Here is a 17825-nt window from a genome sequence, read left to right as displayed (position 1 = left end):
TATATCTATCCAAAAGAGCAATTTTTCAGTTATTTCTTTGTGTGACTGACTAGTTTGCATTAAAAGGCTAGTATTAGTAAAAGTGTATGCAAAATTTACTTTTGTTTTTAAACCACCCCACTTCACAGACTGAGAAAGTAAAAAGGCACATTCTCTGGGGTAAGGTATCTTCAGGAAGGATGCAGGTGGGTAGGTGTGTTCAGAGTGTGCCGAGGTTTTGGTGGCAGCCTTGCCCACTCCTGCAAGGGGTTTTGTTTTTTTGCTGTCATAAATTTGGCCTCAATTATGCAAACGTATGTAAATTTTTGCCCAGTGAATGCTATGCTCTTTAAAACACTGATCTTTGTTGAAGATTTCATCACCAGCAATCAAGCAGTTTTCAAATCAACATGTCTTCATATCCTCAGAAATATGTGAAATATAGAGAACAAAGACCAGTACGCCCAAATTTCATTAATAATCACGTAGAAGACCCTTAGCACTTTTTAGTAAAGCACTGAACCCAACAAAAAAAATAACTACTTCCATTTTAATAAACTGGAATAGTTTACATAAATGTCATGAGAACAGAGACTTCATTTGCTTGGATTGTTGCTACACCCACAGTGCTAGCATATGGTAGGCATTCAATAAATATTTACTCAATGGATATGTTGAATGTTTTAACTCCTGAGGCATCTATTAGGCTCTGAAAGGACAGTGGACCCTGGTAGACCACTGAGTCTAAGCAGTGCCATGAGGTGGGTGTTTTCTGCTCCACTTAGCTATAACCTGAGCCATTACTAGAAGTCAGGTCGATACAATATATCTGAACTGAACCCAACAGGACCTGAATGCACAAGCAGAGTGACAATGCAGGTGGTTTACACTCGGCCCACACACAGTACCACATTCCTGCTCTTCTCTCAACCCTCAACTATAGGTCTGTGGGCAGCTCCCTATGAGCTGAGCTGAGGCTTGGTAACCCCAGACCTACTAGATGGAAGGATATGCCTTACCATATATTAAGAATTATTTTCAAGCCTTAATAACTTATACTGTTTTCTGGTATAAGAATAGATAAATAGACCAACTGAGCAAAACATATATCTCAGAAATAGGCTTATATTTACATGAATATTTGATATATGACAGAAGTGACATTACAAATCAATGTGAAAAGGATGCAATAATCAACGAATGGTATTGAGACAACAGGATATCAATATTGGAATAAATTTAGATCTGCACCTCACAGCTCAACAAAAATTAATCCTAGGTTAATTAAGGACCTAACTATGAAAGAAATCATTTTAAGACTCTTAGAAGGATAACTGCTACAACACAGATGAAATTTGAAAATATCTGAAATAAGCCAATCCCAAAGGAAAAATGCCATATTATTCCACTCATATGAGGTACCTAGAGTAGTCAAATTCACAGAGACAGGAAGTAGACGTAATAGGAGCTGGTGGAGAGGAAAGGGCAGTTACTTCAATGGGTACAGAGTTGCAATTCTGCAAGATGATAAAAATTCTGGAGATAGATGGTGGTGATGGTTGCACACCAATGTGAAGGTACGTAAAGCCACTGAACCATGCATGTAAAAATGGTGAAAATGGTAAAATTTATGTTATGTATATTTTACCACAATTTTAAAAACTCAGAAAAAAATGTAGACAATGTCTTCCATTTCAATATGGCATACTCATTTATACAGACAGTCCCTCCCACAGATAAATAAAAATGCTTAATAAACATTTAAAATACTCTTTAAAACACCACTCTTTAAAACAAACAAACCTGATGATTCCTGACACCTCAAGCTACAGTTTTAAAGTGGTCCTGGATTGGGAGAACTCTAAGAACCTGGTAGAAGTGGGTACGACACTCTTTGAGGGAATTCACCCTCATCCAAGGCCTCACAGAATCACCACAAATAATTCTCAGGGAAATGAGCAGCTTACAGTAAGAAAAATAACCAAGCACACAGGAAACGAAGACTCATGAGTAAGAAACAACAGATAGCAGAAGAGAACTCATGAAGATTGTTATTAACCAAAGGAGTTGTCTATATGGTCTGGGATGCAAAAAGAAGTGGCAAATTTCTTGGTAAATACTGTACAGATATAAAATAATAATAATGGGTTATGGAGTAAAGAAAGACAGAATTAAAATACACATTCACAATAACATAAATAAGGAGGACAATAAATGAAGTTAAAAGTGTTCTAAAGTTCTTATGTTATACCAAAGGCAGAAGTATTGCTTTTTAGGACTTTGGTAAGTTAATACGCATGTTGAAATTTCTAGTCACCACTGAAGAAGAGAAACAGTATAGTATACCTTCCAAATAAAGGGAAAAACATGGAGGGATTCAATCAACCCAAAATAATTCAATAAAGAAGAGAAAAATAAATAAATTGTACAAATAGGAATCACAAAATGAAATGACAGATTTAAACCTAAATATATGAGAAATGATACTTAATGATAATGGACTAAATGCTCCAGTGAAAAGGTTAGATCATCAGACTAAGTAAAATAAAAAACCCAATGATACACTCTGTAAAAGAAAGTCATCCAAAACATAAGGCAGATAGAGAAGTTAAGTAAAAAGATGTTAAAATATATACATTGTGCAAATACCAACCAAAAGATAGCTAGTATGGCATATTAATATGAGACAAAATAAACTTTAAGGCAAGAAGCCTTAATAGAGATAAAGAGGTTAAAATTTTCACAAAACTCCAGTCTGAGATGGCTTACTGGACAAGTTCTATTAAATATTAAAGAAATAAGTAACTACAAAATGTTTCAGGGCTAGTGTAACATATAAGTGAGAACCTATAGAAACAGTAAGAGACAGGACAATTATAGGACAATCTCATTCACAAACACAAATGCAAAAATCTTTAGCAAAATAATAGCAAAGCAAATCAAGCAAAGTATAAAAAGGAAAATCTAACATGACCAAGTTGGTTTTATTTCAGAAGTACAAAGTTGGTTTCACATTAGAATAAAAACCAAACAATGAAACAAACAAATAATGTAATTTACTACGTTAACAGATTAAAGTGAAAAATCATACAAATATCTCAATAGATGCAGAAAAAAGCATTTAATAAATTCAACATTTGTGACTTTTAAAAATCTTAGCTAAGTAGAAATAGAAAGGAACAACTATTTGACACTGCATTGTAGCTCTTAAACAGTGAAGTATAGCAAGAAAAAAATATATATGAGGATTAGAATTAAAAAACCAAAACTATCATTATTCATTATTTGAAAATGACATCTAAGTAATTCAAAATAATACTTCAATTAATTATTGTATAGGAAAATCAATATACAAAGTTACTGGGTAGAAAAATCAATATGCAAAATTTATTTTTTTCCTTTATACTTCCAACTCGTAGGTTAAAAAAAAAATACCATTTGCAATAGCATAAAAGTATGAAGGCTAGAGAATATATCAAACTCTAAATATTAGATTCTATGCAGAGAATTTATGGAGAAAATTTTAAAAGTTTATTTAAAATCTCAAGAAGACCTGAATAAATATAAAGGAATCGGAAGATTTAGCATCATAAAGATGCTAAGCTCCACTACTGATCACAAAGTAAGCGGCACAGAACTTGCTCTTCCACAGTAAACAACCAGAAACCTGGACAAAAGATATGAGACAACTGTTTGCAAATGACAGGGAAAGACTGATATCTGAGAGAAGGAAAATAAAATGCTACAGCTTCCTACCTACAGCACAGCAAAGAAAAACTCAAACAAAGCACAGTGGTCTCACTAAACTGAGAAGATAGAGACTGGATTTTTGGGAGGGGAGGGAGCCGGAATTTGTGGGACAAAGTATCAGAGAGGAGGGAGCTATACAGAGAAAGAGCTTCCAAAATCTGCACAGGGGTCTTCTTGAGTCTTTGGCTGAATACCAATCTGCACAAGCACAGAATGAAACTCCACAAGGCTGGGCAAAGAACTACTACCAGAGGCTGTAAACTGAACATTTCTCAGCACACAGGAGATTAGATGATGTTCAAATTCTAGCCAACCAGAGTAGAGAGACCTCACTGAGCCAGAGGGCAATCAACAGAAACCCTGGAGGGGGTCACGGCTTAGTATTAAAGCTAAACTAGCCCTTGAATAAAGGCTATTCTAGGCACACTCCAGCAAATCTTAAAATATTATCAGGTTGATCCACAGCTAACCTAAAGATTAGCCTGTGCGCCAAAACAAACTTCAAAACTCTTTGAAAAAAGACAACAAAAGGCAAACACTCAACAGCATTCAACAGCATAACATTTATAATCTATGACATCAAACAGAAAATCACTAGACATAGAAAAAAGCAACAAGTTCTGAACCAGAAAAAGACCTGAAAATAATATATATAAAATATTATATATGTAATTTTCATATACACATAATATATACATGCATGTATTGCATACACACACAAACACATTTTTTGTTCCAGCCCTTTTCACTTTGACTTAACTTCAGTGCTAATACCATCAGATTTCCTGATAATGCGAAAGTGATCATTTCATGTACATAAAATTTAGTTCCCTCCATGTTTACAATCAAACAAAAACAACATAAATATTAGTGAGTATGGAAAAGGACAATCAACTAATTTTGCTTATTTATGTGTGTTAAGTCCTTTAAGACTAGTTAAAAAAAAAAAAAGAAAAACTTTTTTCTCCCTATGTTTTCTTTGGCTTTACCTATTCCCAGTACATTGTCCTTATCCCAGGGGTATGCATCTAGTGGTGTGTTGGAACTGGCTCTCACCAGCTCCTGAGAGCCAACTGTTAAATATTCAGGAATTTCGCAATCCAATTGCTAAACTGTTGGAAGCTTGAAATCAGCTATTTCATTGGCAGCGTTTAAACTCCCCAAATTGACAAACCGTACAAATCAAGGCTTTAGTTCATCATGCTGATCTGCTGGTACACTACTGTGTGTTTTTCAGTTTAAGAAGTATCCCCTAGGGAGTTCCATGGTGGCATAGTGGTTGGATTCCAGGCTTTCACTGCTGTGGCCGCAAGCCGTGCAAAAAAAAGTACTGTATCCCCTAGAGAGTGAGCAAACTATGGCCTCCAGGTCAAATCTGGCCAATCGCCTGTTTCTGTAAATAAAGTTTTATTGGAACCCAGCCATACCCATTTGCTTACATACTGTCAATGGCTACTTTTGTGCTACAACAGCAGAGTTGAGTAGTCACGACAGAGACCACAAAGCCTAAAATATTTACTATCTGGCTCTTTACCAGAAAAGAGAGGGTAAACAAAAGCTGTAAGGAGCAGAGGTAATAGTCGGATATGGTAAATAATAATAAATTATAGTTTGAACAGAATTCATCAAAAGCTGCCATCTTGGGGCTTCCCTGAGTGGCGCAGTGGTTGAGAGTCCACCTGCCGATGCAGGGGACACGGGTTCGTGCCCCGGTCCCGGAAGATCCCACATGCCGCGGAGAGGCTGGGCCCGTGAGCCATGGCCGCTGAGCCTGCGCGTCCGGAGCCTGTGCTCAGCAACGGGAGAGGCCACAACAGTGAGAGGCCCGCGTACCGCAAAAAAAAAAAAAAAAAAGCTGCCATCTTGGAAAAGTTCCTTTTACACATTCTGATATACAAAATACCTAAAATCTATAGCCATTCTTTTTAATAGTCTCAGATGTCTAACAGTAGTATACATTTGGTAGACTAATCCCAGGAAATACCATCATCAAATATAACTCTTTCATTTTTGGTTTACCTAAGCAGCTTTGTACAGATATGTGATATTCTCTAATAACGTATATCCAATGATGGTGCCATTCTCTGGTTTTCTTATCTCAAAGATCCTACCAAGCATGGTCATACGCAGTTTTTGTTGTCTTTATAATTTGAATCAACATTTGTATAAGAAGAGACTTGGCATAAAAGTCGAAACTTCCACTGCCTTTTGAAAAATCAAAATATCTGAAAACATCAGGGCTACTTTCCTGTGACAAGGCGCAGCTACCCACTTTGGAGGAGACATAATTTCCAAAGTACCCATCACTCCCTATTAATTTCTGACACCTAAAACCTTCCAGTTCACTCATTTATATTTCTTGTCTTTGCACCACCCTCTCCCAGCCCCAAGGCAGCTGAGTTCACCTGTCCTTCCTCGCTACTTCCCAGTTTCTTCTGCAAGTTCTTTTCCTTCATCCATCTCTTAAACATTAGTGTTTCCTAGGGTCTCGTTTTTGGCTCTCTTCTCACCTTTTGTAACTCTCACTGGACAACCTCATCTATACCTGCCATCTGGACTTGAACGACCAGGCCCAGTGATAAGGTTAAAGCGCACGGACAGCAACCTTACACTGGTAGGGATCACCAAGAATTTTCAGTCTTTTTTCTCTAGCCCTGACCTCCTCTCTGAACCCTTGTTCCACCTATCTATCTACAGACATCTCGCAGCAACTAAGACAACATGCCCAACACTAAACTATTAGCTCATTTCCCAAACCAGTTCCTCATTATTTCCTCGTATTGTTTAATCACACCGTAAACCACTCAGTTATCCAAGCCAGACTCTTGGGATTCACCTATGACTCTTTGCTCATGTTCATACCCATATCCAATTTTTACTATGTCCTAGCAATTCTATTCCATTAATATGTCTAAATATTGTTCAATATGTCTTGTGCATTCCTCTTTGAATTATTTAGTTCAGATACTCCTTACCTTCATATAGAGCTATAACAGTAACTTCTTAATTTGTCTCCAAGCTTCTTGTTTTGACCCCCTCCAATTCATTCTCCACATTGCTGGCAATGTACACTTTCTAACAGTGCAAATCTGATCATGGTGCCTCTGCTTAAGCTCCTCCAGTGGTTCCCCATCACTTATGGCATCAAGTCTAAGCTCCTCTGGATGAAATATCTAACTTCTTTACAATCTTTACAGCTTCATTGTCCACCACTCCCCCACATGTGTCTTGCCCTTCAAATATCCTGCACAATTTGCAGTTACGAAATGAGTCATGGTCTTTTTCGCCCCCATCTTTGCATATAATGGTTTTGTTTGTTTGTTTTGCTGCCTGGGATGGATTTTTTTCATTCTTCCATCTGCTTTTCAAAGTCCTGCATAAACTCCAAACTCAGTTCAAATGTCACATCCTCCAGGAAGATTTCTGTCATCTTCAGAGTTAAGTGTCTCCTATTCCCACCTCTTCTAGTGAACTTTCCACATTGTTCTAATGATTATTTATTTTAGTCAAGGAGACAAAGAAGCCTATGGAACTGTTCTTTCATCCGTGGTGAGGAGTAACTATGCCAGCTTCACTCTCTCAACTGGTACATAGTTAAAGATTTCTTAAACTAGGGTCCCCAAATTCCCGATTGTTTTTAAAACAGTCGTTTACCACTTATAAATTATTTTTCATCAGAATTCACAATTCAAAGGTATTTTTATACTAAAAGCCTTTTTAGCTTATTAAGTCAATATTTCTCTGCTGACATATTCTTAGAGATTTACAAGGAGTATTTATGGGAGGGCTGTTCTTTTCTCAAGTTTGAAAAACGCTGTTCTGAATAATTGGCTGAGGTATTTATAACCACGTCAGTTTTTCTCTATAAAAATCTAAGTGATCAGTGCAGAATAAAACCCACACTAACCTCATTGTCACTACCTTATTTACGGTGTACTACTCACAGCCACCTTTGGAGTACATTCGAAGTCAGCATTAACAAAATTGACACGTGAATGAAGTATGTCTTATAGGTTAATACTTCTTAATTTAGAAATTCGAGATGTTTAGGAACAGAAGGAAGTAGACATGTTTAAGAAATCTGATTATCAGCATTCTACTCTAAATTAACCCTATCAACCACAAAATAGGATGCAGTAGTGCAAATGAGAATTATATCAGTGCATTAAAAGAAAATCTGGGCGAGTGGGGAAAGACTGGAGATATCCTTTGGAGAGAGAGCGAAGCATTAGTTACAAATATAATTTTAACCATTTGAGTGCAAGCTCCACACAGGGTGGGACTCTGAGCATCCCTGTTACCTGCACTGAGGGCATCTTAGGTGGCCACTGTTGAAGTGGAAGCATATTTCCCTCCTTCTCTATCCTTGGTAGCCAACGATTTCAAATTCAAACCACTGAATTCAAACCATTCAGCTGACAAGGGGCTGGGAGTGGCTGGTGAGTGCAGCACAAGCCAGGTGTTGCACCAAACGACGGAGCTAGCTAACTCACTCACCAACCTGGCCCCGCTACCACACAGGAGAAGTGGGCTCAGCTGTCCCTTTGGAGTGTCCCCATGTGGATAATGCCTCAACCAACAAAAATTTCCCCTTTGCCTCCCTCCACCTTGTTTTTTGTTCTTATTTTTTTCTTGAACTCCCCGCTTCCTTCCTTTACCTCAAAATATACAGCCCCTATCTCCTCTGTGACCTTTAAAATCCTAGACTATTCCCCTCCTCCAATCCAATTTTCTCTTGCTCAGTAAAGACACAAGGGGTCATTCCTTCAGTAGATATTTCCTGAGTGCATACTGGGTACCCGACACTGTGACCAAGAGAGGCTTACTCCCTTTATAAGGGTGGTGTCTGACCCACAAAGTCGACAAATTAAACAATTATAAATTAGTACCATGAAGGAAATAAATAATAATGGGAAGTGGGGTACCAATTGGATGGCCAAGGTAAATTTCTCTGAGGGGGCTGGGAGCTGAAAGATGAGAAGGAGCTAGATTTTGCAATGGATGCTGGAGGAGAATGTTCCGGGCAGAAGGAACGACTTGTTTGAAGGCAAGAAAGATCTTCACCTGTGAGACAAACTGAGAAGTAAGGTTTGGCTGGAGCACAGTGAGAGAGAGGAACAAGACGCAGGATGAGGGTGGATTAGACAGGAAGGGACCAGCTCACCTCAGGCCTTATGGGCCAAGATACCAAGTCTGACTTTCAAGAGCCATGGGACCTGTCAGAGGGGTTTTGTTGGAGGGGAACTGCCTGATCTAATTTGTTTTGAGAGGATCACTCTTGTAGCTGTGGAGAACAGATTTGAAGGGGGCAAAAATGATATCTGATAGAACAGCTAGGCACATTTATTGCCTTTTAACATTAATGTGCATACAAATCACCTGGAGATCTTGTTAAAGTGCTGTTTCTGGCATGGGGGGAGGGGGAGGGCGTCTGAGATCCTGCATTTCCATAAAGCTCCTAGCTCTGAGGCTGTTGCTGTTGGTCTATGAGCCACACTTTAAGTAGTAAGTTAAGTAACTGGGAGACCCTGCAGTATCCAGGTGAGAGACGACAGTGAATAGGAACTGGATCACGGCAATAAAAATGGAGAAAAGTAGGTGTACCCAAAACATACTTCATGCTGGATTGGAAAAAAGAAACATCAAGATGGATTGTAACCTTCTCCTTCCACCTTTTTTTTTAAAATGAGAATTCTCACATTGGGAGGATGGACTTTAGGTCAAAAGCTCTCACTAGGACTATGTAGAAGACTCATCCAAATGCTAGAGAAACTTCTGGATTTTACTATGCCAAAAGAGCATTTCTTCTTCATAAACGTGCATTATAACATCTTCTCCTATTCACATTTATTGGGATTGCCATTCCCAATCACTCCTCCTACTTCCTAGGATTCCCTACCCCTCTACAGCAGAAAGAATGAAATTAATAATACCCAGAACACTAGTTCTCACAGTGTGATCCCCAAACAGCAGCAGCAGCATCAAATGGGAATTTGGTGGGAATGAAGATTTTTGGACTCCACCTTACACGTACTGAATCAGAAAATCTGAGAATGGATTCCAGAAATCTGTGCTTTAACAAACCCTCCAGGTGATTCTGATGCTAATTCAAGTTTAAGAACCACTGAATTAGAAAATTAGAAAACATTAGTGTATATGTTAGTGGACATTAACATCATGGATTCAGGATGTTTCTGAGTGAATCTTTTGGAAAAATAAGACAAAGAAGGTAGAACAACTTTAACCAAACAAATTAGATAACCTGGAAAAAAAAAACAGGCCATCCGAGCCTCTTAGATTATGTGTATGGGCAGCTTTCACTACTACCGTTTGCCCTTTCTGTGTGTTACCATGACGACAAGAAGAAAATTACGAGAGAAAAAGAAAGCCCTGTCTTCTTCCCTTTAAAATAAATTGTTTAATAATTTTCAGCTTAAGCGGGTATTTGGTATTTGCTCTTTGTGCCTCTCCTTTCTTTTAGCCACAATTATGAATTAGGGGTATGAGGAAGGAGGAATATGAGAATCATCTAAGAAGTCTTCTCAAAATATGTATCCCCCTTCCCTCTCCCTTCCCCAACTGAGATGTTGATGTAGGAGTGTGGTTGGACTAGCACATATAGCCTGAGGAATCTTCCTTGTGATTCCAATCTACTTCCATCCTCGACTCTCTCCACATCCCCCACCAGCTCTCTTAGCCTCTTCTCAATGCAGGAGGAAGTATCAGGACCACCAAATCTGTCTTCTACCTTCCTGTACTTACTAATATGCACCAACTACAGCTTTCACCATGCTGTGAGGTATGGTCTCAGCCCTGAAGGCTGTAATAGTCTAGGTAAAAGAAACAACCCGTGAAAAGCATTAGACTAAATGCAATCAAGTGCTATATTGTGTGATGGAGACTTCAGGACTATGAAATTTGGAGAACCAAGAGCTAGGCTACCCGTTCACTTTCACAACGTTATCTTCTCATCTTGGAACATTGGGGCCAGATGGTCTGAGCTGCCAAAAGGACAAACATATAGCCACATTCCACTCATACATATAAACAACAGAAGGGAAGAGTACTTTATGAAACACACCTGAAAATTACAGATGCTTTAGAGCCAAAGCAACCTGAGAGAAGACAAGAAAGTCTTTTAAGAGCCGTTGAGCTTATGTGTATTTCATGTTTCTCCTTTCCTTTCTTGTTGCCCGATCCTTAACCATTTTGCTTGTTTATTTTTTCAGTGGTGGATAAGTAGGACAGGGGAAATAGCAAATAAACTTTACTGTATCTTGTACTCTTTAATAATAAAAGGTATAGTGACGAGAACATTTCAAAGTGTTAGCTAAGCTTTGCGTACGGATATGGATGTGAATTCCAAGACATATTAAGTAAAAAACAAAAAACAAAACCCAAGGTGAGAATAGTGTGTATTTATGTCATTTCTGTTAAAAGGGTGAAAAAGACTATTTATATTTATGTATAAATGCTTTGGTAAAGATACACAAGAAACTGGTAACATCAGTTGCTCCTTAAAAGCGGAATTGAGTGACGGGTGGACAGGGTTAAAAGGAGAGTTTTCACTGGATACCCTTTTGTTATTTCTTGAATTTTGAACCATGTGTTTGTATGACCTATTTTTAAAAAATAAATAACCTTTTTTAAGAAAATTGGCAAAGAGGAGATTTACGAATCTCAATCCTTTCTTCTAAGAGGTTTCATGGTATAATAGAAAGAGCGTTGTTTTGGGAGTTTAAAAAAAAAAAAAACAAAACAGATCTGGTTCCCAAACCTGGTCTGCTACTTACTAGTTTTGTGACCTTGGCCAAGTTCCTTAAGTTAGCTGAATCTCAGTTTGTGCATTAATAAAATCAGTATAACAAAAGCTACTTTGTGAGGATTAGACATTATATAAAACTGCCTTGTGCTTACTAAATGGTGGCTATTATTCTGTGGATTTCAATTATCCCCGCTATTCATTTCTACCAATTATGTGTTGGATGTTGATTAAAGGGAACCTGAGGTATGAAGGAGGTCTAAGAGAGTCTTAGTTTACAGATATCAATTAACTACCTTTGGGAGAAAACTGATCGCTCTTTTAAAAATTGTATTCAGGTGCTTTTTGGGTCTTTGGATATAAAGTCCAAGGGCTTTTTAAGGCTTCTTAAGGACTATTCCAAGAGATCAAGCAAGCAATGGCATTTAATAATGGCCAACTCCATAACGCAATTTCATATTGGTTCTCCCTCCTTCCTTGCTTCACTCTTTTTGTTATTCCTGTTTCTTGGACCGGCTTGCCCTAATAAAGTGATAGCACATAAGCCTTTTGCCTCAGGCTATGTATACTTGCTGGGGAAACCCAAGCTAAGACTGGGGCCTGCCTAATACTATTGAAGAGTCTGGGACTGTGCTGCAGGTACTGTTGGTGCCCTGCCCATATGCCTTCAGGCCTCAACATTAATAGGGCTTGCTTTCCTGACTGCCAGTATTTGCATCTTCTGCACTGCTAGAGGGCTTTCTTTGCCACCCTCAACAAATATTTTCTGCCATTCTGTGGGATGTCTTTAAATTTCTTGATGGTATAGTTTATAAAGGTTTAAATTTTGATGAAGTCCAATTTATCAATTTTTTTTTTTTGGCTGCACAGCACGGCATGGGGGATCTTAGTTCCCCACCCAGCTATCAAACCTGCGCTCCTTCCATTGGAAGCACGGAGTCTTAACCACTGGACAGCCAGGGAAGTCCCTCAAATTTATTTTTTTATCACTTGTCCTTTTGGTGTTTTTGGTATCTAAGAAATCATTGCCTAACTCAAGGTCACTAAAATTTACTCAGTGTCTCTTCTAGTAGTTTTGTAGTTTCTTTACACTTAGATCTAGATCATTTTTGGTTAATTTTGTGTATAGTTGAAGTAGGGGGTCCAGTTTTATTCTTTCATGTGGATATCCAATTGTCCCAGCCCCATTTGTTGAAAAGACTATTTTTTCCCCACTGAGTTGTCTTGGCAGCCTTGCAGAAAATCAGTTGACCACAAATGTAAGGGTTTATTTCTGGATTCTCCATTTTCTTCCATTAATCTACATGTTTATCCTATGCCAATACCACACTGCCTTGATTACTGCAGTTTTGTAGTAAAGTTTGAAGTTGGGAAGTGTAAGTTCTCCAATTTTGGTCTTCTTTTTCAAGATTGTCTTAGCTGTCATCTTTACCTTTTGATTTATAATTTTTGGCTCTTCTTTAAGAAATCCTTTTGGACTCCAAAGCCATAAAATATTTTTCTATGTGTTTTTCTAAAAGTTTTATTATTTGCCCTTTTCAGTTAGACCTTCGATCTATTCGGAATTTACTTTAGCACATGGTGGGAGGTAGGGGGTCTAGCGTCATGCATTTAAATTGTATTAACACTTTTTTTTTTAAGTCCATTCTTTCTTCAACTGATGTGCAAAGCAAGCCTGTTACAAATCAGTTTTCCATTTAGGCAGGGTTCTGGTTGAGTGCTCTATTCTGTTCCGTTGGTCATTTTTTCTACCCCTGAACCAGCAGCACCTTTCCTTAATTACTACATATTTTAATAAGTTAATCTGTAGGGCAATTCTCCCCATCTTGTTCTTCTTCACAAGTGTATTTTTGGCTCTTACATATCAGTTATGGATACAGCTTGACAAGTTACACACATACATACACACACACAAACTTCATTTGGATTTTGACTGAAATTGCACTGAATCTATAGATCAATTTGGGAAGAAATTATTTTAAAAATAATATTGAGTCTTATACTCAATAAACATGATACATCTCTTTACTTCCTTACACAGTGTGGTAAAGTTCCAGGGGTATCTCTCATCCTGAGATCCATTTAGATCTTCTCTTCCTTTATGCTACCTGCCTTGTTCCTGAACTTAAAGAGACTGCTTTCAACATAACCAATTAAGAATAATGTTAGCTGCTGTATTTGGTAGGTAACTTTTATCTGGTTAGAAAGGTCCTTTTTATTCCTTGTTTGTTAAGAAGAATTTTTTAAAAATCGTGCGCTGAATTTTATCATACATGCTTTGCTTCTAATATTAAACTAATCCTGGATTTGTGAAATATACCCATCCTGGTAATGATGTGTTATCACTTTTACATACGTCAGATTCCATTTCCTAACTGAACTTATTTAAGACTTTCACTATTAAGATTTTCACTCTGGTCAGGACAGGTCCTTTACTGTCTTAGGTTACACTGACATATTGATATCAAAGTTATACCAATTTTATAAACAGAATTGGGGAGTTCACCTCTTTTTCTATTCTCCGATATAGTTTATATAATATTGGAACTGTTTGTTACTTGACTGGTAGAACTCTGGGTCTGAAGTTTGCTCTGCAGGAAGATTTTAATTGACTGACAATGTATTTCATGGCTATAGAACTACTTTTCAGAGATTCACTTTCTTCTTGAGATAGCTGGAGGAAGTTATATTTTCTAAGACCATCAATTTTCATCTAATTTTCAAAGTTGTTAGCATAAACTTGTTAATATCTTATCTTTTTAATGTTGGAAGCATTTCTAAGCCTCCTTTTTCATTCCTATTATTGTTTATTTGTGCATTCCCTTTTTTTCTTGATGAATCTTGCTAGAAGTTTGCTGTTGTTATGACTCTTACATTGGCCTTGTATAAATTTGTTTACTATGTTATTACTTTCCTCTTATTATATTACTGTCTCCTTCCATACATTTTGTTTATTCTGCTGTTTCTTTTCTAACTTCCTAAGTTTTATGCTTTGAGCATTCATTTCCAGCCTTTCTTCAATTCGAACAGAAGGAGTTAAGACAATAAATTTCCCCTGAAGCTCTGTTTAGCTGTCATTTTTCACTTACAGAATTTCCACTTAGTTCTGTTTTTCTAGTTTCCATTTCTCTACTGAGATTCCCCACCTGTTCACTCACACTTTTCAAGGAAAACTTCATCTTTCGCTTTTAACCCTTGAACATATTTATAACAGCCGCTTTAAAGTCCATGTCTACTTATTCCATCATCCAGAGTCACTTATGTTTCTATTGACTATCTTGTCTCTTGATTAAGGGTCACATTCCCCTGCTTCTTGAGTTACTTTTCTAAGAGTTTCTTCCTGTATGTGGAACAATTTTGGCTGCCACACTGTGAGGAACTGTATGATACTGTCTTTCTTTAAAGTGTGTTGAGTTTTTTTCTGGCAGGTTGTTGATTACACTGATTCACCTTGACCCTACACCGGTTTTGTCCTTAATGTAGGGCATGGACCTTACTGGAGTTTCAGTTGAATGTTCAAGGTACTCAGTAAGATCCCTCCAGTCTGAATGGATTGGATTCCACACTCTTTCAGCAGTGGTATTTCTGTTAATGTTCTTAGTCCCCTAACAGTCACTACTGGCAGGCCTCTCATGGTCTTGACTTGCATATGGGCAGCCCACCACATAGCCATAGTCCTGAAGATGACCTCCTGTGAGATTACCCTCTTCACAGCTCTGTCATTTTGGGTATACTGACCCACAAATTACAGCCACCTCAGCAGCCCAAATCTGACTTCTGCCTCTTCTACTCAGCAAGGCTGCTGCTCTGCACTTGGGCCCACCTCCCTGTACCACACATCAAAAAGCGCTTCCAGGGCTTCCCTGGTGGCACAGTGGTTGAGAGTCTGCCTGCCGATGCAGGGGACACAGGTTCGTGTCCAGGTCCGGGAAGATCCCACATGCCGCGGAGCGGCTGGGCCCGTGAGCCATGGCCACTGAGCCTGCGCGTCCGGAGCCTGTGCTCCGCAGCGGGAGAGGCCGCAACAGTGAGAGGCCAGCGTACAGCAAAAAAAAGAAAAAAAAAAAATCGCTCCCGTTCAGAAAGGCAAGGCACATGTTTCCCTTATGTTAAGGATCATTGCCCTGTGCTGCTGTCCACTGCCTGAGAACACTTGCTTTGTATATTTTGCTACTTTCATAGTTGTTTGTGGCACAAAGCTAAGCCCAATATTAGTTACTCTAGCAGGTCTAGAAGCAGCAATCCCCATCATTTTTTAATATGCAATATTTTTATCATTCAGTTTAAAGATTTGCAAATTACCATTATTTTCTTAGTGGTTCATAAGTATGTTTCTTAGTCTCCAAACATGAACTTTTTATATTTTTTCAGTGCATATTTCTTTTTTAATCCCGATGTGCTCAAAGAAAGCAATATATATGATACCATTCTCTGGAAATTTGTGCAGACTTCCAATATATGGTCACAAATATTCCGCTTGAAAAACGTGTATTCTGCAATTTTGGGGTGGAATGTTCTATATGTGTCCATTGAATCAAGTATATTCATTGTTTTGTTCAAATTTTCTATATTCTTGTTGATTTTTTTTTTGTCTGCTTGATCTTTCATTAAGAAATGGGTGTTAAAATCCTTCATTATGATTGTGGGATTTGTCTCCAATTCCTTATTGTTCCTGGTGATTCTTTTATCATATCTAGCAACCTCTTTATTTTTAGTAATGCTCTTTGCTTTAAATTCTTAATTTTTTCTGATATTAATAGATTTATACTAGCTTTTCTATTTGCCTGATATATCTTTTCCATGCTTTTGTTTTCAACCTTTCCATATTCTTACTTTCAGCTATAGCTTTTGTGAAGATTTGTAGACATTCAGTTCAATCCTGTTTCATTGCTGTGAAACAGGCGTCCCCCAGCAACATTTGGCAATAATAGTTTGTCATAAAGATATGCTTCTTCCTTCATAATAGTTTTCTCATTTTTTGTTCAGTTTTGGAAATTGGTAAAACATAGGGAAGATGAGCAGCTGGAGGGTAGAAAGTGACTGAGTGTGTTAGAATGCCACGGAGAACAAAAAGTATAATAAATGAAGAAAATTCAAACTGTGGGAGTGATCTTCAGATGAAATCAGACATTACATGAGAGAATTAAGGATAAGAGAAAACAAGAAATTATGGTTTTAGAATCTGTAAGAAAGGGTAGGCTTTACATAGTGCAATTTCAAGCTAAAGCCAGTACAACACCCAATGCCTGGACTAAAAGGATCTGAAATGCCCATGAACAGGACTGTAAAAGACCACTAAAAGGATATAAATATCCAAAACTTATAAAGCAAGACTTGGAGATCAAGTAATAAGCATAATTTTGATGAGAATCTGTATTTGCATATCTATATGTAATCTGCACCTGAGATTTTTGTATTCGAAATGGCTTATTGTATATGCTACGTGCTGGTCAACTATGATTCATGACTCTCCTTCCCAAACCTTCTCTTCTTCCAGTATTCCTTATTTAAATAAATGACATCCCCCAGTTTGGTTAACCCAGAAGTCTGGAAGTAGCCTTGATTCATCTTTTCCTCGCAATCAAAGCCTATTGATTCTGTCTCTTAAGTATCTCTTGAATCAGTCCACTTTTTCCTCCTCTTCTCTTCCAACTTCCTAACTCATTTCCTCTAACTGTCTCCTAACTGGTTTCTCCACATATATTTGTACAGCATCCTCTCCTCCATTCTGTACATAGTACCTAGAATGATCTTTTAAAAATGCAAGTGACTATGTCACTTCCCTGCTTAAACATATAAAACAAAAAAATAAACAAACAGAAAACTTCAGTGGCTTCCCTCCTATTGCTCTCAGAATAGAGACCAAACCTACAATAAGGCCTCAGAGATCTGGCTCCTGTCTCTCTCACTGCAGCCCTGCTGGCTTTCCTTTCAGTACTTCAAAATCAGTTCAGTGCTGTTTCCTCTGCCTAAACCACTTTCCCCTCTATTCTTCGCCCAGCCCACTCCTCCTCATTTTTTCTTGTTTTAGCTTTGATATCTCTAAAATCCATTCTGACCTCCCAAATAGGTTACATAATCCCCTGTTGAAAGCTCCCACAGGGAGCTTTCTGCTACTGCACAATCTCAGTGCACTTATAGATACTTGTATAATGTTGGTGTCCCTTGCTCTCTTAACAGTTCCATGAGGGCTGGACCTTGTCTATCTCATTCCTCTTTGGATCACCAGTCCTTAGCATTACTTGGCACATGGTAGGATCTTAATATTTAGCAAATGATCAAAACACGAAAAGAAAGAAAGAATGAATGATCATTGAATAGAGAATTTGTGATA

The sequence above is a fragment of the Monodon monoceros genome, unplaced genomic scaffold (genome assembly GCF_005190385.1).
Source record: "Monodon monoceros isolate NGI ecotype Baffin Bay Population unplaced genomic scaffold, NGI_Narwhal_1 Super_Scaffold_21, whole genome shotgun sequence".
NCBI classification, from domain to species: domain Eukaryota; kingdom Metazoa; phylum Chordata; class Mammalia; order Artiodactyla; family Monodontidae; genus Monodon; species Monodon monoceros.
The sequence above is the reverse complement of the archived record's forward strand: the minus strand, read 5'-3'. Positions refer to the sequence as shown.